We start from the raw sequence: 22,839 nt of genomic DNA, 5'->3' as shown, positions 1-22,839 counted from the left end.
GAACGTTTTGCCTGGCGGAGGTGTGGAGTGGTTGTATGGTTCTCCCTAGAAATGTGGTGTGGTGGCATACGGCCTCAAGAACGGGTCTGGCCACATGGGATTGTACCTTGGAGGTGTCGATATAATGGGGCACACGTTGTATTAATAATCAAACTCCAGACAGAAACTGCCAAGCAACGGCGTTTAGAACTTTCTCGATGCTTCCAACGAGTATATATCAAACTTTAGGCAGAAACTGCCTAGCAACGGCGATTGGAACCTTCTCGATGCTTCCAACGAGCATATAAAAAACAAATGCAATCGTACAGCGAGGAAAATTTCCATCAGATTATTATTCGTGCGATCGCCTTGGAGAGTGACACATCGAGCAGTTGATACCGAGCGTCTCAGCAATCGTATTTTGTGTCTAAAAATTATTCTACGCATAGTAAAGAGTTATCCCGTTGACCGCGGATTAGTTTGAACCCAAGAACATTGTTATTAGCGCTCATTAAACTCATTATTCGTTAAACTTATTATTCGTAAAATATATTATTCGTTAATCTTATTATTCGTTAAACTTATTATTCGTTAATCTTGTTATTCGTTAAACTCAATATTCATTATACTTTGTAAAAGTCTTGTATATACGTGTAAATATAATCTCTGCTTCGTAAAACGATGGCTAATCCAAACGAAGAATTGTTACGCGCCCTAAATTCTAATGTTAACCCGACAAATATAATTCTTTATGAGCTTTTCGAGCATAATAAAAGCAAGGAGGAAAGACTTCGTTTCCACCTAATCGTACAAAAAATACTTATCCTAAAACAAAACCCTATCTACAAAATTTCCGATACAGGGAACAAAGTGTTCTTAAGAAGCCATCTATAATAATGGACATTTCAGCAACGAAATACATAATTTTTCTCGTAGGGCAAGCATACCCTCGGCGTGAGCGTGGCACTGTAGTGGAATGAGAAACGCAGGCTGCGAAGTGTCTGGCAGGCGTAAATGGGGCAGGTGCTTAGGTGTAGGCGCGCGGCCCCCTGGCATCGCGCCAGCCAACGAAACAAAGCTGGAACTATGTAAAGCCCGCTAACTTCATCTTCGCGGGTTAACCAAGCGAGTCGCCGCGGCTCGACGAGGCCTCGAGCATTTGCCGCCCAAACAGACACCCTTGGAAAATTTCTCGCGTATTTATGGGATCGATGCCCCGATTTTCCCTCGGTCATGTGCCGCCACACCGACCTATGGGGTTGTTCGTAAAGAAGGGAAAAAGATGATGGAAAAGTCTGACTCTGACTTATGGCGAGAATCGTGTAAGTGCTGTGTTTCCATTGTGAAACGGGAAAAGGTTGGATCAGAGGGTCGGAAGAACCTCGACAGAGAGTTTCCTCAGGGAATATCCGGTTCGTCGCTACTAACGAGGGTTGATTCCAAAGGCCAAGAGTTTCGCCGAGTTAGAAGAGAGGGTTCTTAGGTGATTCGTAATATTTGATTTGGCGGTATAAGTGGTGTGACTTTGAGAGGTTGCAGGTTTTTCCTAGTTATTGCTATAGGGATTTTTATTGTATTATATCATCTTTATTACGATCTATATGATATAACGTGTTCAAAATAATACGTATTTCAATATTATAAATGAAAATTCTTGCTATTTGTTAATCTACTCCTCTCAAATATCTTGTGCAGACTAAATTTGATCTATTAAATGCATCATTTTTTTGTGATTTGTCACTCCAAATTCACAAAATATTTTGCGATATATATCATAAAATACATACACCATGTTGCATTCACATAATCATCGTAACACGAACTTAAACATCACATAGTACACATAACAACTCCCTTGAAAATTCTTGCAATCTTCTCGAATTAAACCCTTCAATTTGAAATTACACACAAAGATGTTTGTTATTTATTCGTGAACCCTTAAAGAAAAAAGACCTACGAACGATATTAATACCGAAATTATCGCAATCTGCAGCTTTACTGCATTTTCCTCCTGGGTTCCAACTGTGAAAAAAGAATCAAATACTGGTGAAAAATCGTTTGCAATGGCACATTCTGACCGCGAGCGGCGCAATTATCGCGCAGAGACGCGCTCAGTTTTATTTTGCAGTCGCGAGACCGGAATAAATGGTATTAACTCGAGGCAGACGATAAGCGGAGAACACGTACCCGTTGCCGCGCTGTGTCAATTACACGTTCGCTACTAAAGCAGTTCAAGCGCAGCCGTACCGTTTATATCAGCGTTTCTCAAACGCATTTCCATTGTGCAACCACTTGTCCTCCGGAAAAAAAGGACACTTGACCTTTTACATAATTTAATTCTTCCACAGATCTCGGCTGCCGTCGCGCTTGGAAACATTTCCGCCTGTTTCTTACAAACGTGTAAGTATATCCAGATCTTAATAAAACGAATTTGTTATGCGTTTTAATTACATTCGATTGAGAGTTTCCATCGAGTTTCACTTTATTAGCTCATTGTAATTTTCAAGGTAGTACGATGGTGCACTTTATGCTCTGTCAGTAAAAACGGATTAATTCGCCGTATTCATTCGTTCGTTTAATCGGTCTTCATTTAGATATGAACGGAAATTAAACAAGAAAGGTAAATCAAGAAAGGAGAGAGTTTTGTTCGTTACTGTTCCGCAAATTTCACATGTACATACATCAACGTTGATATTGTAATATAGGAATAATAAAGAATCTGATGTGAGTATTATTACCAGTTGTTATAAACGACATTTCTGTTTTTATAAAAGGTGTATTATCATATTGCATCTTCACAAAGTAGTTTACCACTTGCGTTTGAGAAGGAAATTTTAATTTTAAACACCTGCTATGTTTCAGCGTACATTTCAAACGGATAAAACAAGAATTCTATTACTTTAGAGCGTGTCTAAAGTCTTCCAATCCAAATAATCCAAAATCATCTATCTATAAAAAAAGATGAGAACTTTTAAATACCAGAACGATAAATAGTACAAATTTAGTGGACAATCTAATATTTATAAAATTTATGAATAAACTAGAAGAATCTCTCGATACATTTATGAAATTGCAGTGGTTATCATAACCAATAGGATAGCTTTCTGAGTTCTATGAATGTTTCATAGCTTCGACCAACAAGTAAATATTGACCATAGATTAGCAAATGGAGAAACCTGTGAAAGTTCAGCCCCTCGTATATTTCTTCGTACCGCCCTATCGATTGCCAGAGTCGAGCCTCAACGAACTTAATTCCCCGTGCGCGGACGGTGCCTCGAATAACTTTTAATTGGTCCTTTCGACCAAGCTTTGTTGCATGACCAGCTTCGTAGCCCGATTACAGTCGTTCACGGTCGATTGTCGTGCGAATAAATGATTAGCTGATTTTCAAAAACGCATCCAATACATTACATTCGACAAATTATTAATTAGATTAGATTTACGAATAACATATTTAGTATTGTCAGGAATTAGGTAATTATTGTATATAATATGCTAATGTCATATCATAATATCATGATAATAATGAAAGAGAAATATGCAGACGAATAGCGGACCACTGCTCAATGTAACTCACGTGCTGTAGAATTACACGGCATGTGACCAAGCATAGCATTCCCAGATATATACAATAATTGGTGAAAATGGTATAGTATGATATAATAAATAAATTAAAAACCTTAACGGAGATAGTCGAACTATAAATTTAAAAATGTCAGAAATCACTCAGCCTTACTATATTTTCTCCATTAACTGTAAATCCATCATCTTTCAAGGTTATCATAACATAATCATCACATTATTACAAAATTATCATTTTACTTTTACAGCATTATCTTCGAACAACAAAACGAACAGTGGTAAATTTCTTACACTCGGCATTAATGCAAACTTGTCGTTCGATCTTTGGTCGATCGTATATGCACATGACTTTGCCACAGAATCAGTCGGCCGGATTATATTAAAATCCGGTGTGCAAAGAGGCGAATAGGCACACAGAAGGGAACGTGTTGGTACTCGAGAAAACTCATTTAGATTCGAGGACTGGAAATACGTGGTGCATTCTCTCGAGAACTCGGAGAACACCGTCGCCACCCGTCACGGCCGATTTCGAAATGAAATGATCTTCTCGTTATTATAAAACCGTGCGTCCTATTCGCTGGACTTTCGTTTTGGTCTGATTTCATCTCGTACTTTCTACGATCAAGAACAGTAATTTTCAAATAAATTGCGGTGGATCTTATAATTAACCGAACTGTAATCATACCTTTACGACTATTTCAACACTTCGACCGATTTCCAATAACAGTGTGTGAATTTTACCAAAGTGTTCAAATTAACGATGAATTAGTAATTACGAGTAACACTTACTAGCTTTTTATGAAACCACCAGTGTAGAAATTTTGTATTAATTTTGTAATTTTTATTATTTTGTATTTATTATTTTATATTATACATACATATATTATACATAACACTTATGTATAATATATATTATACATAATACTATATAAATTTGTTATTTAAATATCATTGCTTCTTCCCTAAAATTTCAAAAATATTGTCTTAACCATTGGTTTGTGAAACTTTGTATCTTGATTAATTATTTATAAAACACTTGTACCTTTTAATTTAATAGGCTTTCTTTCCAATTACACTGATTCACGATAGTACTTTAATACTTACTGTTGGGCTGGCAACTAAGTCAATACCACCTAATGACAAAATCCGCAATCACTTAGTTGCCAACTCAATATTATAATGCATCATGTTTTCCCGTGTGTTCCTCATATACTATTATTTTTTATTTTTATTATCTTTTTATTATGAACATCTTCTGTTTCATATATTTTCATGCCGCTTTTTTTCTTAATAAAGTATATATATGTTGTATAATAAATTTTTCCTTATGTGCCAATGAATATATATGAATATTAATTATCAGTAACATTAATAACAATTGACAATAGTGGAATGTAACCAGAAAAAATGTTTGTCATCGATATTGGTTAGCAGCAACCAAAAGAATTTTTTGGCGTCAATAACAATTATTGCTAACTAAAATAAAATTCAATCGTTGATAACGGTTATTGGAAACAAAAAACATTCCAGTTATTTATATCTGTTATTGCTAACGAAAACTAAATTTTCGTCATCGATAATGGTTATTCGTAATCAAAATAAAGTTCTCGATTACCTGAAATAACGATTATCGGCAATCAACAAAATTTGAATCATTTATAATGTTTATTCGTAACCAAAATTTCTTGATAAAACACGTTAACTCTCATACCATAACTTTCAAAATTTGTTGTTGTAAAAGTTATGATATCTGTATTTTACATCTCAAACTCCCTATTCTATAACTCACGTAGTATTCTAAAGACTCAGTTGTACGAGAGATACTGATAGAGAAATTCAGCAAAATCTAAATTGTTTTCTTTTTAGAATCGTTTTGTTAAGAACGAAAACTTCTCTGGAAGTAATTCTATGGAATTAAATTTGCTTACTAGAAATTAAGTCCATGCAACTCGATAACCGCGCAAAGAAAGGGTTCGCTCACGAGATTGAACTTTCAAAGCGGTTCTCGTTCGTCGTACCGAATCCGACAACATTTAACAAACATCCAAGTTACGCGGAACTTGGCGAAATGATCAACCAAGAACCGGTTCCTTCATTTCCTTTTGCACGGACTTCATTTAACGTTTAGTGAATTAAGAAACTTTATTGCCTTGATTTTACTCTCGGCAATGCACTTTCTCAGCAAATCATTCAGATTAATTGATTTTCGGTAACATGTATTCTTATGAGTATAAACTCCTGTATAGAATTTGATTGGATATAGAATATAAAATGATATTACAAATGAATGAAGTTATATAGATTTATATAAAATTATATTCAAAATAGTGTTGCAATTTATGATGGAAGAATGTGATTTAGGATTAGAACTTCGTTTGTGATCTTTGTTCACAAAATCTTGTATTCTTAGAATACATTAAGCACATCGCACTTTTATTTCATAATTGCTTTTGTAACATAACTTTACAATAGAAAAATATTTTGTGATAGCTAGAAAAATTGCTGTAGAAAGGAATATTAGTATGTTTTATCAGAATCGATTAGAAGTAAACATATTTCGAAACCAAGAAGAGGTAATCGTAAAGAAATTATCCCCCCCCCCCAAAAATATTTCAGGAATGTGCGTACATTCTCAACTTGACTAAATTCATGTCTAGCAGTCAAGTTAAGTGGCACGAAATAGCGGAAATGATCTTTTCGTATATCGCAGCAGCTGTGTGTTGGGAAACACCGCTAATATTTCTCGATATTCCATAGTTTTCGAAAGGGAATCTGCGGAATGTGGCACGCGGCTAATCTGCCCGGACTCTGATTTTCCATTCACTCCAGCCGTCAGTGGCGCAACTTTTCGTCTCCTTCGCTGAAAGTTCTCGATATATTCCGTGCACGCGTCCCAACCACGGTTTTCTAGTAGATTCGAAACCGATGCCGTCGAACAGCCGCGGCAAATTGCCGGAAAACTTTCCGTTCCGTCGACTATCGCTTTAACTTTCGACGCCAACATCCCATCCCTTCGTCTCCCTTTTTCCAAACCCTTTGTGTTCACGATGTTTACGTTCAAGATCCGCTTAAAAGCGTCTACGTTTCCGGATGACAGATTATTCGCTATTGTTTGCGAGATACCAACTAATAAAAGATTTGTGAGTTTAAATGTATTGGGTTGATTAACGATATTTTAGATTATCGTCTGTTGGTTTAGATGAATTATAATAGTGAGAGGAGGGAAATCTTAAAAAATATTAAATGATAATTAAAAGTACTATCGTGTATCACTGAAAAGAAGTCTCTAGCTTCTTTAATGAATTGCTCAAAACAATTGAAGGGTTGTTTTCTGTGAAACTTTAAATTTTATTTATATTCCTTATACGTGTTAAAATTCCCTGAGTGCTGGAGCCATCTGAATCTTCAACTATATTGAGTTGTACGTTAATGTATCGTAATTATAATTTACTGTAATATTCATTATGTTCATCGTGTTATTTGTTTGTGATATACAGATGGCCAAAAATTTGTCCAAATTTATGGTCAGGAATTAACTCCATCAATTTTTGGAAATATTTGCTCGATGTAGGCTTGAGACGTAGGCGTTATCTATGATTCGCATCGGTGTAATTCAGTATCAAATTATCAGGATAAAAAAAATATAATTTAAAAGAATTTTTTTTTATATTGTTAAGAGATCGCCTCAGTCGGGTTATTGAGATTCGTACAATCAAAATGATACATGATGAAACATGACTATATTTGACCAACAATTTTTATTTATTATAAATTGGAAAAATACTTCATTAAAGTATGTTATATATTAAATAACGTTGTCCTTTCGGGATACATGGAGCGCTTCTTAATTTATTATACGATTAAGATCTTCACCGCTTACATCTACAGAGTCATCTATTTAAATTGGAACCGGCGCTCGCGAGAACACTGAAAATGGCAAAAATGTGGCACACACATAATATACTTGTTACCACAATCAAATGTCTTTAGCCAAAGGAGATCACCCCTCTGTGAAGAACATCGCTGCGTGACCGAACGGTGGATCTCCCTTTTTGACTTTGGCAACGCGTTTTCTTTTTTGTTGTTGTTGTTGTTGCTATTATCAGTTATTGTTTACGTAGAATTGTTCCCAACTAATTGCGCCACTTTTTCTGCTTTTATAAAGTAAAATATATAATAAAATACACCAATTTAGTGGTGTTAAAATTAATTAAGAAGTTACACTATCAGTTATGACTAAATAAAGTTATAATCGAACGATATGACACTGTAAAAAAATATTAAAATGCATTATGAAATTTTAATTTCACGTTCAAATCGTGTTATTTATCTTTAGTCATTTTTAATGTTTTTAATTTCACCCATATTTTTTTGCACTTTTAATATATACTTTTAATTTAATGTTTGTATAAACAATATGTAAAATCGTTAAATAAAATCATTACCGCAAAATACAATTGACCACTTAAGTAATTTTTAGACTGTTTGTATTTTAAGTACTGAACATTAGTCCTCGATACTTGGAAAACTGCGCATTAGACAGCGTATTAAATGCAACCATATTACATTTACGTTAAGAAAACGGAAACCACCAAACATCCAATTGAATGGCACGCACATAATACAAACAAGACAAGTTGAATACCTAAGACTCCACTTAGACACACAACTTACATGGAAACAACATACTAAATCAATTATAGACAAAATACGAATAAAAAGAAGTCAGATGTATTGGCTAACTAGTCGAAACTCGAAACTCAGCTTAGAAAATAAACTAAACATCTACAAAACGATAATAAAACCAATTTGGACGTACGCAATACCACTATGGGGCACAGCAGCAATAAACCACATAAATAAACTAGAGTCGCTACAATCGAAAATACTGAGAACAGTAGTCAACGTCCCATGGTATGTCAGAAACGAGGATATACGCAAAGACTAAAAAATACCAACAGTCAAAGAAGAAATCGGCAGGTGCGCAGAAAAATACAAGGAAAGAACGGCAACACATCCAAACTAGCTGGCTGCTGAAGCGAGCAAAACTCTCATAGAAAGAAGACTAAAAAGGAAACACCCCACTGACCTCACTAAAAAAATAGAATAGTCAAACTCGAAGATGGTATCCCGCTGAGGGTAGCCATCCACATGTTATTTAGCAATTAAGTTAAGTTTATTTATTAAGTTAAGTTTAGCAATTATGTTAAGTAGCAAAATTAAGACAAATTTACCAAGTGTTCAGCTGGACAAATTGTAAAGTACAAATTAAATAATAAAAAAAAAGACAGCGTATAGGTCGACGTGTCCGAGCGCGGTGGACAGCGTATAGCTCGCTGTGGCACGCGCGGTTGGCTAAGTGCTGGAAGTATCATTAGACAAGAATACAGAGCGATTTGGTTGTGGTCGTAGGAGCACTTTGAATCTGACGTCACACGAAGGAGAAGACGATCGCTGAGACCGATGATTTCAGCATGCATCACGAAACAGGCAAGAATAACCGATTCTTTTTCCATATGTAGTTCATTTCCTTTTTTTAAATACTGATATCTTAGATTATGCTTACCTGAAATGTAATTATAATGTAATTTCTTTCTATATAAAGTTGCACTCAACAGCTAGAATTAGTGAATTACAGACAGTAAAATTATTTAAATTCTTACAAACATCGAGGCCCTTTTTTTACTTCGTTCGGCAATTTTCATCTTTAACGTATTAAACATTTTCTTCTACGTTGCACTATTATCTGCTTTTTAATCGTTCTATTGTGAATACGCCGACTGCAAGAACTGTAAGAAGACTGAAGACTGTAAGAACATGGAAAGTAATTGAGATACTTCACACAATTCCGATTTAGACTGATCAGTTTAAAAAATAAAAATTAAATTAATGCTTGTACTGCAGTACCTGATTCCTTTGCACTAGTCGGCAAACGACGGAAGCTGTTTACGTTAGAGATGAAACTGATCAACTATAATAGAATAATATTGTGATAACATTATAATTGATAGATACAGATCATTAAAATAATGTAAAGTACAAGATCAATTTAAAAAATTCAACCTTTTCATATTTCACTTCCATGTATAACTGTAAAATGCCAAATTTGTAAACCACCTTTGAACTCCTTGACCAAGTGACGAGGATCGGTACATTACAACAGGCCGTCAATTCGATAAAAGAGATAGGTCGAGACATTTATCGAAAGCATGTCACAGCTTGGCTATTCGGAAGGAAAGAACACGTCAGACAATCGTCTTTCGAAGCGTTTCACGCATATGAAGAATCGATCAAGTAAAGCAGAAGGTGATCGAAAAACGCTTCTCCCGGCGTCTAGCCGCAATATGAATTTGTCTGCGTCGTCCTCGATCGTCCAGAGACTCAGCGAAGGGTTTCTAAGGATATTATGACTGACAAACAAGGTCGAGGCTGAAGAACGGCCTTCTTATACCCTCAGGGATGGCACGGCGCGGTTGAACAAACAGAAGCCTAAGCGAAGGGTAAACTCGAAGAGGAGGTACTGGGACGCGTTTCGAAAAGGCACTCGTGTCCTAGGGTTGACAAGTCGTGGATGAGTATAAATAGAATAGAATAAAGCGATCGTATTTATGTGAAGTGGTCATCAAATGAGTTACGAGGAATTGATCCGCATTAAAGCGGTTCAGAACGATGTTGAAGCGGAATAAGAGTTTATTCAAATTCGAGTGTGAGACTGAGGAGGACAATTTTTTTTTAGTTTAGTGTAGATACGTCAAGAAAGTGATTTCGATAATTGATGAATTTAAAAATATAGTAAAAATCTTTTAAAATTGAGAGTGGAAAAATTAATGAGTTAAATATTATTTTTATGAATTCATGGTATTGAAAATATCAATATGCGAATTTTGTAGTAACCTGAATATCGTGTATAATTAATGAAATTATACACGAATTTGAAACAGAAGCACTTGTTATTATAAATTGAGTAATTAATAATGTTTTACTATAAAATTTGCATAATTACTATTTCAAACCGCAAATATTCGAAATCTTGCAATTAACTAAATTCGTTCATTTATTCATGTCATAAAATACCTTGTTGGTACGAATTAAAATCTCTTGATATAAGAAATCTAATTTGTAGTTTGTAATAACATGGACACCAGTTTTATGAACATATTTATGACATTAAAAATATTGGGATTGGGATTTAATCTTTCAACATAAACGAATAAGGAACAAAAAATCATAGAATAAAAAACGAACTAAAAAAAAACATAAAAACATTTAAAAAATGCTAACAAATCCAAAAAAGAGAAAAAATCGTATAACAAAGATTCCTCCGTCCCCCAAAGAAATGGGAAGACTACATTAATTGTCAAGTTTTTCTAAATCATTCTGGAGTATTAGGCAAAGTTAAAACAAAATAGCAAAAAATAATTCTAATACATTATAATTTGAATTAGATAACAATTATTAAAAAGGCAGATTTTAATTACTAGTTGAATTATGTCAGTTACGTTATAATATAATGTTTCAATACCTTAAAATAAAACCAAAAGTAATAGCTCCGATTTGCACGCGTTACTTCCCTGATCGGCTTAAAATCTATCTGGCGGCACTTTAAGTATCGTCGTTAGGGGTAGTACAACTAGAAGGGATTGCTGAACCCTTGGCTAATACCGTGGCATTAATCTTACCTCAAGCCTCTTAAAGTACACCGACGGTTTCATTAAAAGCCAAGACCATCGTAAAATTTTGGCAAACCTATTTTGTTCGCGTTAATTAACCTTATGCGCGTGGCTTCCATTTCAGAAACAAAAGGGGCTTCGAAACTACGCTCGAGCATCTCCCCATTCTACAAACATATTCACTAACTAATTACCTAAGAATTAATTACAGTTACATTGTTACAGGCACTACATCATTAATTTTATATAATTATGGACTAACAATACAACTTATTTGAAAATAATATTCGTTCTAAATGAAGTATCTCTTAAATTTGGGAGTTTGATTTATGTTATACCATGCGTGGAATTCTACAGCGCGGACAATATTCCATTTTACAAGGATTCCGAGCAATCCTGGAGAATGAATCAAGATTTTGGTTTCCACGCCAGTCCAAGTTTGTTTGTAGCAGACCAGAAAAAAAGAAAAGAAAATATCACTTTCCCACGTAATTGACTCATAAAACTGGATAGCAAGGTAATTTATGAACCTATTATGTGTGGTATACGAAACTTTTTGAGATTTCATTACCATTATTATGAAACAAGATTAGAGTACTAATGCTTGTAACGCTAAGTCTTGGAGATAATTTTTGAAATATTTCTTGTCTTATATAAACATAAAATTCTGACTGATTAATTGCTTCCTTGAAACAATTTGAGCCAATTACCACATCTTATATAAAATCAAAAAGCGTTCTAATATTTATAGACGACACTGTAAATACTTCTATCAGTGACTCAATCTATATATCCTTCTGAAGATGCATAAATTAATCCACATATTCATTTGAGAAACATTTTATCAATAACTATAACGCAAATCAACTTCAAACCAAGTAAAAATCAAGGATAATAAATGACGTTGTCAAACGAAAACAACAGAGAACCGTCTTATCAAGACTTTGCACGAAGAACGTCACCAGAATCAGAGAGTGCAGATAGGGACAGACGTTAGCAAGCGTACTTCATTATTAAAGCTTTTAAGATAAGAATACGTAATGCAAAGGGCAGTGCCCCTATCCGCTAGATACAGACTTGAACGAAGTTTTAAGTAAACGTTGGTCCGACGAGGCGGCGTATTCTCGACGTCAGATAAAGCTGACACACAGTTGGATACACGCAAATGTATTCCGAGGTGACGATGTTCATTTTCCACGGACGCTGAATCACGGAGAAGAAGAAAGCGGAAGAACGAACCGAGAGAAAAGGCAGAGATTCGAAGGAAATTAAAGGGAGGAGACCAGGGAATTGGAGATCCCGTGAAGAGGAAAGACATTGGTGTTTAGTGGGAATTAAAAGGAGAAAGAATGGCTGCGGAGATATACAGGGATCGCGGAAGGATTTGAGTGTGAAAAATAGTCACGTGAAGAGGAAGTCAAAGAGGTACGAGAATTACGAGTGATGAATCGATGGAGAGAAGAAACAGAAACAGAAAGAGAGGGCTAGAAGAGTAAATCAAGAGATTTAAGTAGCAAAAATGAGTCGAGCACTGTCGATAAGTCGCCAGCGACCAAACTCGGTGCCCAAACTTAACTCAATAGAGATCGTCGACAGTGTCACACGCTCAAAAAAGGCTACCCGTTCAGAAACAGTAATAAAGTAGACGAAACATCCTGCATGCCACAGCTACCGAAATAATAACAAATCAGCAACTGAATAGCCGCCTCTGATATACATCCGACAATAACCCCTCCAAAGGGACTAAAACCTGCATATAAAAACCCTCCTAAATTAGCGCTCAACGCATTATTTTGTTATAACACTTTGAATCGCCACTCTGTTGGATTTATATAATAAAATTTCCATCATCTTATACGAAGTTCAATTTCTTCACCTTATTCGTGAAACGTTCGAACTGCGACGCGAGGAGATTGTAACGTCAATTCACATCAGAGACCAGGCCACACACCGCGAACAGGATGGCACCCGGATGTCTGTACATCCTTAGCGCGTACCCTCAATAGTCTTAAGTACCCACCAGGGATCTTGGAATTTTCATAGTTAAGGTCCTTCGGACCAAGCGAGTATCTCTTGTCTTAGATTTCCTTTTTCGTTTATTGTTTCCCACGTGTTAACACGGAAAGTAGGTTTTCCTCACGTCTGGTATGTTCCGTTAGCAACTTTCTCACGAGGCCGGCTAAAACTCTTTCGGGTACACCAACCGTCTTATTATCCAATCGGAGACGGTGTCTACTGCCCTCACTTCCTTAACCAAAATTGTCATTACAAATCCGATAGTCCCGTGTCCTCAGACACCCACCCTAGCCTTCCTCAGACACAATATCGTCAGTAAGACTTCACTTATTCTGTGTCCTTAGAATAGTCTCTACCCTTATAACAGTTGCGTACTCAACGTATCAGTGTAACTAAGTCTTACATAACGTGGTTGGAGTGAATTGTGATTTATGTTAATTCAGTGTGTATTACATTGTGATTGCTGAATTCATAATAAAGTTTAATTAAAACAAAATTAATAGTTGTGTTACGACTCAGCTAGTTTATTTCATCAACCAACCCTTAAGTTTACGTGACAAGATCACCGGCGATCTATCGATTTCGTGATTTCTTGTGTCTTCGACGTGACAACAGAAAGGACGTCAATAATGCTATATAAAGCCATATTAAAACCTGTTTGGACCTATGGGATCCAACTATGGAGAACAGCGAGTAATTCCAACATAGAAATAGATGCACCTTGGTATGTTACCAACGAAACAATACATCGCGACCTGAAGATACCCACAATTAACGAAGAAATATTCAAATTCAGTAACAGATATAATATAAGAGTTAACAACCACCAAAATCTATTAATTACCCAATTACTTGACACAACGGATCAAATCCGCAGACTAAAAAGACAATACCCTTTAGATTTAAGCATTAGATTCAACTAGAATCAAACGTACTATAAACTCTTATAATCCAAGTTACAGTACCACGCCAAAATAATTTACTTATAATTCTCAATGACAATTAATTGTAAAATGTCTACAAAATAAAGAAAAAAAAAGAAAAGAAAGGACGTCAAGGAAAATGTTGTAAATATGCTGTAAACTGCTACCAAAACGGAAGAAGAAAAGAAAATATTAAGTGCACCTCCTATTACAGGAACACCGTTCAAAAAGAATGTTCGCTATATTTTGCATACGAAATTAAGAAATATGACAATAAATTCTTTAACTTCACGAGAATGTCGATTAAATCATTCGACAAGATGTTAAGTATAATAAAACTAGTAATAACAGGCACAGATACGAATATGAGATAGGGTTTACATCTCTTCTGACAATAACCGAAATAATTACATCTTCATCGTAAACCTGATCAACCATACTTAACATTATGTTTGGTCTGCAAGAATGTTGTTTGTCGTATGAACACGTTCATTTGATTCAGTGCTGTTGAGGTTTATTTCCGAATAGAGAGAGGAAATGCGTGGATGAATGTATACTAGAAATATATTTAAGTATAAATACAGTGTATGCTAGTCCAAATCTGCACACTGTCAGCGTTACTTTACTATAAAACTCCGAAGCCATGGGTATTTATATAATTACGAAAACTGGCCTGTCTATACTTCGCTGCACCATCTGTGCAAGGCTTGTTCCTAGAAAAGGCTATGAGACTGAGAGGCCCTTCAAATTGATTTAGAGCTAACAATACTCAATGGCTTCGAGGACTAAGAAAACGAAACACTAGAGAAGATGTAGAGTTTTCCTAGAAGTGAGAATCACTTCAACAAGTGTGTTTCGTTGTTGCCGGCGCCATTTTACAAAAAATGAATTTTCGCGCCTCGATATTTATTCAGTTTGTATTGCTTTCTAAATGCCTATCAACATCGAAAGTGAAGAAGTTAATGATATTTTATAAAAATTTTAAAAGAAACGAACAATTGAACCTAGATATTTCAAGAATAGCATTTTTCACTAGAATAATTGATTCTTTTTTTTTTTTTTTTTTTTAGGTATCCTGAGGAACCTGTTCAATGTCTGCACCAATATTTTTTTCTATGCTAAACAGACATTCTTTCAAGAAGAGAAAAGCAACAGTAGTACTGAATGTGATACAGAACATTTTCGAAATTTTTTACGATAATAAGAAATATCTTCCAAGTCTTATGAAGACAAATATAATAACAAATTAGAATGTTTCCAACACATCTTCCTCTATATAATCATATAAAAATCAGTTCAAGTTATTTTTATTTAAAACCGCCAGTGTTAAATCGTCCAATCCATCCATCGAACGCAAGGAGATAAGAGATTCTTCTCTAAGGAATAGTATTCTTGATATGTTTATACTACGATATTGATAAGCCTTTATTCAATCTTTGACTAAGCTTTGACTTTTTGACTGTATTCAATTACAATCATTCCAGAGAACAAAGTTACACAAGGTTTACACAAAATCTTTATTCTTTAAGCGTAATCAGGCATGGTTGGAATTAGATTTCAGTTATCCTAATTCAGTATTAGCAAAAATGGTAACAACAAAAAATCCTGAATCAAATGTAAGAAGACCAATATCATCCATTGTACGGATTCATAAGGGAAAAAAATCATTTCTTTGTTGCAGTTGCGAAGAACGATTAAGAGGATTAGACGCATTATTATAGGCAACGAAATCAAGTTTTAGAAGTCGGCGAATGTATCAGAAGTGACGTCTACTTCAGTATCTGCAGGATAATGAGTTCAACGAGAGTATTGAAGCTTCTCTGACAAAAAGTGCATACAAAAGAGGAAAACATTTACAACAAAACGAGCTTTAAACATTTTCAGCATTGTAGAACTTCCGAAATTACAATATATTGCAATTGGAAATGTGGCAATCAGATGTATATAACAGTAACCAATGGCCCTCATACTTCATACTATTACGAGGAGAATGCAATTGTTATCCTACAAAAGAAGCAATAGGAATAACAGAAACGTATGGCGAAGTTACGCTGTAAAGTTTACTGAATCATATAACTTCACGCATATTGAAAAGTATAAACAGATTAGAACACAACTGAGAATTATATCTTATTCGCAAATGGGAATGTGATGGAAGCTCAGAACAGCAGAGGTATAAGCAAGTGATTCTCGCGGAGACTGATATAACGAATGATGATAGCATACTTGTTTCGAGATTTGTACCTTTTGGTCTACAGAAAAAATTAAATTGTGAGGTTTTATGGAAAAATCCACGATTTTCTTCGTCATCCTAATTTTTTCGGCTGATTGAGTTTTGCCTTGTAGAAGAATCAACACAAATTATACAGGAAGAAATAAATCAGATTAAGAGTGAGGTAGAACATTTGAATCCAACAGAAATAAATAAACTTCAAATATGTAAGTACATAATGGTAGACAATACAGTATGTAATATTATAACAAGTACTACATCTGCGATGCGTTGCTATATTTGCAAGCATCGGGCGTTCCCTTCCTACACGCATGGATTCCATGTTTCGGATGTTTATTGCATTTCTCTTATAATATGCCCTTTAGGAAGTGGCTAGCAAACATAGCTGAAATGAAGAAAATGGAAAATGGAAAAAAGCAATTTAAGGACAAATTGCAGCTACTTGTAAACTTTGTTACACAAGGATGGGGAGTCATCGAATGATGACAATATCGCAAGGCGATTTTTTAAGCATGACGAAATTTCTGCAATTCTAAATAATGGACATTGACAGAACATTAATTAAATGCTTCTATATTGTAGAATCTTCACTACAATTAGTTTATTTACAATAAATGGATTAAACAGATGTTAATATTTAACATGAACTAATCACAATAACGTATTATAATTAAGACAACTAGATAGTTAGTTTGCAACTCTCGTCACCACGGATCCAACACTCTCTCGACAACACAATTCGCACTCTCTGACGTCTCAAGTCACAACGAATGTTAATTCGTTTATGTCCCTTAACAACCCCTTGTCTTTTGTCTTGGCCTCATGTCTTTTGTCTTGGCCTCATGTCTTTTGTCTTGGCCTCATGTCTTTTGTCTTAGCCCCACCATGCATATGTTCCGCAACCGCTTGTTTATAATTCGCCCAACACCCTCCAGACCCCTCGTCCACGATACTACAATATTATACTTCAAGTAATATCTTCTCCATATGAAATATAAGCTGATAAATTCCAAAAATATACTCTGGACACTGCAAAACATTTTGTAAAAAATTACAAATGGTATCATATGCCAGTATCGGTATATAAACTCCCTATACACAGGGCAGATGTAATAGAATATGCTCTACTTCCGATCGGTCAACTTTCAGGAGAGGTACAAGCAGCAAGGCTTAAGGATTTCAAGAAATATAGAAATAAAAACAATAGGAAGGTTTGAAGGACCGCTATTAACGAAGACTCATTTTATAGGCTATTTTTAACTTCTGATCCATATATGTTAGCATTAAGACTAAAATTATCTAACAAAAATCGTAAAACACTAGGCCCCGAAGTTATACAACTCATAAACGAGCAAAATGATGGACGTTCACCACTTATCAATCCCCATATATGTAAGTCAACATTGTATAACATATCCAAGTCATAAAACATTTCTACAATTTTTTATAACTCCTTGCCTTATATTTTATAAAATTACTATATATTATATTATCATCATTATTAAATAATATATATGTATATAATATCACATAAAATTTTAATTCTATTAGGTTGTCCCAAAAGTTCCTTTCGTTTTATAAGGAAATAGTACATGCACAACATTTTTTGTTTTATATTATTTTATTGAATTACGTTTGATCCACTTTATTCTATTACTACAAAATGGATCATACATAAATCCATGAAATAATATAAAATAAAAAATGTTGTGCATCTATTAATTCACTTATGAAACGAAAGAAACTTTCGGGATAACCTAATACTTTTCACTTCGACAATACATTTCAATTAAAACTTCGTCACAATTTGCAGTACTATTCAATACAAAATAATTTCTTTCTACAATACAAAAATAAAAAATTTCTTCAACTTGCGTTTAAATTAGCTAAAAAAATATATTTATAAAATATGGCATAAACAGTTTTTTAAATTTGTTCAAAACCGCTTAATTCAGAAAATTAAAAAAGAAAATTGTTAGACACGAAATACACTATATTTATATCGTATTTACATAGTACTTAAAATAATACGGATTATTTTTCAACATTTTTTAAACGCAGTTTCATTTCGATATCTTATGTGATTCAAAAGTTATTACGAAAATGTTCAATAATTTTTCGATTCGGTGCACTATGCTGCGTCGCAGCGACTGATCAACTATCCGTATTTAAAAAGGGACTAAATGAACATTGTGTAACCATAAAATGAAGATGATACTTATTAATAGTGTACATTATGACGAAAAGTGAAAAATGAAATGAAATGAAATGAAATGAAATGAAATGAAATGAAAATGGACAAAATGGTCAACATTAATTGTTACTGGTTTAAGCATCCAAAAAATTTGATAAAATTTTGACATACTTATCCACGTTTCTATTATCGTTCGTTATGTTAAATATTTAAAATTTGTTCAAGAAGGGTAGAAATTCTCTCTAAAGACATTTAAGAGCGCAATTTTGCTTGAATATGGATAGTTAAGTGTTTCAGTTATAACATGAAGTTGAAAATTATAAAAATTTATATTATAACAAAAATTAAATTATATGTATATGAGATATTGAAAATTTCGTCATGAACGTTTCGTGGAAGAAACATATCTTTTTCATTGCGTTACGTTCGACGATAGATCCAAGCGATTCTCTAGTTTCTTTTTCCTGTATTCACCTAAAAGCCCGTGAATACGTGGTATCATACAATCCATTAAGACTTTTCCGCGTCGCCCTCGGCGAAATTTCAAACCAGTCGAACTTTCGTCGTCGCTACTTGTAGCTGGAGTGCAAACTGAGATATCTTCGACGGATATATACAGCATCCGTAAGAAAATCTCCGAGAAAACCACCAGCTATTTTCCACTCTTTCCTTATCGAGCCACCTTATACTCTTTACTATTTTCCTTCCTGCAGGCTCTTTCGTTTACTTGTTTTTATATTCTAATGTATTCATTTACCAATGAAACAAAAACTTATCCGTTGTTTTTAACAGAAATTAGAATAGATTGCAAGATATTTAGATATTTTTAATTTTTAGGCAGATATTTTAAGAAATAAATTATATATATAAAATAGCAAATTTACTGTACCAGTAACATTCACTCACAGTATTCGTATAATTTACTTATAATTCTCAATGGGAATTGATTGTAAAAATCTACCAAATAAAAAAAGTATTCGTCACTCAATGTGAGAAAAAACCCAACATTCATTTACTATGGTGCTTGTACGGTACCGTGATTCTGTCTTTATGGGGTGACTCTCTCTTTTAAGGCCCGTTGACGGCACGCAGACAACGAAGAGCCGCGTAGTTTAAGGATCAATTACTTGGAGCCAAACCTAAGTTGACAATTATCTTGACTTAACAATTTCGAGGGTGGTCGACACGTTTGGAATCCACCCCGTCCTCTGGATTTTCCCTTAACCGTCTCTATGTGTCAGCCGTTAAATCCTTGCATTATAGTGTCATGTCACATTCGTAGTACGGGTTATAGTTACGATTCAACGAAGGCAGACTTTACTTGCAATAAAATCTAGTTTCAAGTTGAATTTTATCTTCAACATTTCAGAGTAAAAGTTTCTCGGCAAAAATTATACGTATGTATATGAGTCTGATCAATTTCATTTTTTGTAAATATTTCAGCTTTATTATTTATATGATTAATATCCAATATCTCGATGAAGAACGTAAACAGGATTATTGACTTAATTTTTAATAATCTCCGAACATCGATAATATTGATATAAAAATCTGTAAACAAGTATCACTCTCTCAATATCGAGACGTTATTAAACGTTACTATCGTACATTGAACTAAATTACAATTAATAAAATAAATTACAATTAAACTCGTACATACAAATGAACGCGTCTTTTGAAAACTTGAATTAGCATCTTCACAAGCATCTTCTAACGGGTTCAGTGTATTACATCAAAAAATGACAATGAAACGAACAATGAAAAATGACGAAAATTCCACAATTGTCTCATACCGACCGATTGATTTAACCATCTCTTCCATGCGAACATACCTGCTCGTAAACTTTATTGAAATAACGTGTTGCAGTAGCGCAACATTTTCATTCTAACATGAACTGCAGCTATTGATAACTTTATTTTCAGCTATTGTTAAGAACATACAATAATTATTTCACTTATAGTATTAGGTTGTTCGAAAAGTGTCTTTCTTTTATAGACCAGTGTTTTACAACAGCGCATTTCTATACAAGCATAAAATCTAATCTGTCGAACGTTGTGATCTTTATCTCGATAAAACAAAATGGATCATACGTAATTCGATAAAATAATGTAAAACAGAAAATGTTGTGCATCCATTATTTCCTTACAAAACGAAAGAAACTTTTCGGACGACCTAATACTATTATGTATATCGATACAGTTATAGTCATCCTATATCGGAAGCACCTAAAATGTTAACTATATAACGTACTATAACTTTGCTTTCAAATATTACAAAAGATGTGTAACTATTATTTATACTACTATTGCATATTATAACACCAATAACATCATATATTCTTATTATTTGTAGCGGCACATGAGTCTGAAGACGATGCGAATCGAGAGCGACTCATGTTGTTATTTTGCCTCGGGACATTGATGACACCGCCTTGACACACGAAATGTAACGATAAATAAACTCTGGGCAAAACAATGTCGCCGCTGCGTGCAACCGTCCAACAAAGACGAATTTCAATTTTCCGACTCTCCCCGACCAGTATAAATAAGCGGACGCGATCGCAAGGAAGGGAGTTACAGTCAGTTGTCTATTTTTGTTGTTGTTGTTGCTGTTGTTGTTGCTGCTGTTGTTGTTGCCGTTGTTGCTGCTGCTGTTGGTGTTGTTGTTGCTGATGTTGTTGCTGTTGCTGTTGTTGCTGCTGCTGCTGCTGCTGTTGTTGTTGTTGTTGTTAAGACCGTGCCTTTCGGCTTTGGACGAACTTTCGGTTTTACATCTCTTATGTCTATTTTTCTTTTTATATGTCTATCTCCCCTCTTTTTCACTCCATTCAATTGCACTACCTTACTGATTCTACCTCTAAAAACTAAAAATTAAGAACTATAAATTAGCAACTAATGTCCCCCCGTTATTTCACATTCTTCTATTACACGTCTTATGTCTTCTTCTTTCCTTCTGCATAGTCTGCATCTTTTTTCTCCCTCTTCTTTCCAGTATTCCCTTGCTTTGATCTCGTTTCGGCATCTGAATCTTGCCAGTATTCTTCTGTCCTTCCACTCCATCCTCCCTTCTAAGTACTTTAGTAATTTTTCTTTGGCTATGTTTCTGTAGTGTATATTATACTTGGATTCCCTTATCATTTTCCCCCTCTCTTCTGCTCCTCTCTTTCTTCTTTCTTCTATAATTTGGTCTGCTGTCATCCTTTCTTGCTCCTCTCCTGTTTCTATCTGCGTCCCTCCTTTTCTCACCTCCTCTAGTCCCTTCTTTCTCTTTCTTGATCTTTTCCCTTCGTGACTATTCCCCCCTTTTCTCTCTCTTTTCTTTATACACTCCTTTACTAATTCCGTTTTTGATTCTAGGGCTTTCTCTTCGTACTTTGCTACTCTTTTTAATGCTTTTGTCGGTCAGTTATCAACCAGTTATCAACGAATTATCTGCGATCTCATTAACGAGTCATTAGCGATCCTATTTTACGACTTATACATTGTACGAGCCTCTCAGCGAATATTGTCTGTAAATTAATGTATTTATCATTTTAGATATATTCGACGGTTATAACAACGAACTATCTCGTCATTAAATCTCACCGACCAACCATCCTCTACATATTAGATATTACCTTTAGGTTTTACGAAAATATACTTTCTTGTTAACGATTAAAATACCCAAATTCTAAAATATTGGATTTCGTATATTTTACGTTAATATTAAATACGATCGGAAATTCGTTTCTCCAGAATGCAAATAAATAGTTACTGAAAATAGCTACGTCTGAAATATATGTATACTTATTGTCAGAGAAATGGAGGGAACATTTACAAGTATAAAATATTGATATCTTACTTTCAAATCGGATAATGATTAGTTGAATTCGTATATGAAAAATTCAAGATGTTAAGCACATATTAAGCATATTTTATTATCGGAGCCCGGTGTGTCCCTCACACCTCTCGATCGCAGCCGGGACGGTCATCGTGAAGGTTTTAGTCGGTTGGAGTCCGGCACTACCACGTCGCTTTCCCCCAGAAGCGGCCTGGTGTCCGTGCGGATTTCCTCCATGTTAATAATAATAAAAAAAAGCATATTTTATTATTAACATTTTCCTCCAGTATCTGGTTAAAAGAAATCGACTATCGGATACGAGGTAGCAATGCATTCGTGCATTTTATTATTACGATTAAATCCACACGTAGCTGATAAACTCGTCGAATTGCGCTGCGATCAACTGTATACGTTCGTGCAAA

At 34.6% G+C, this 22,839-nt stretch overlaps 1 protein-coding gene and 1 pseudogene across 5 annotated transcripts in view; one reads left to right on the top strand and one right to left on the bottom strand.

The window, feature by feature from the left end:
- The window catches only part of LOC138182436 (uncharacterized), a 340,068-nt gene that overhangs the window by 135,303 nt on the left and 181,926 nt on the right, over positions 1-22,839 (bottom strand). The window lies entirely within an intron of this gene.
- LOC138182607 (uncharacterized) lies at positions 13,877-17,663 on the top strand (annotated as a pseudogene).

This window comes from Bombus flavifrons, chromosome 8 (assembly GCF_040668555.2).
Source record: "Bombus flavifrons isolate JBK064 chromosome 8, iyBomFlav1_principal, whole genome shotgun sequence".
NCBI classification, from domain to species: domain Eukaryota; kingdom Metazoa; phylum Arthropoda; class Insecta; order Hymenoptera; family Apidae; genus Bombus; species Bombus flavifrons.
The sequence above is the reverse complement of the archived record's forward strand: the minus strand, read 5'-3'. Positions and strand labels throughout refer to the sequence as shown.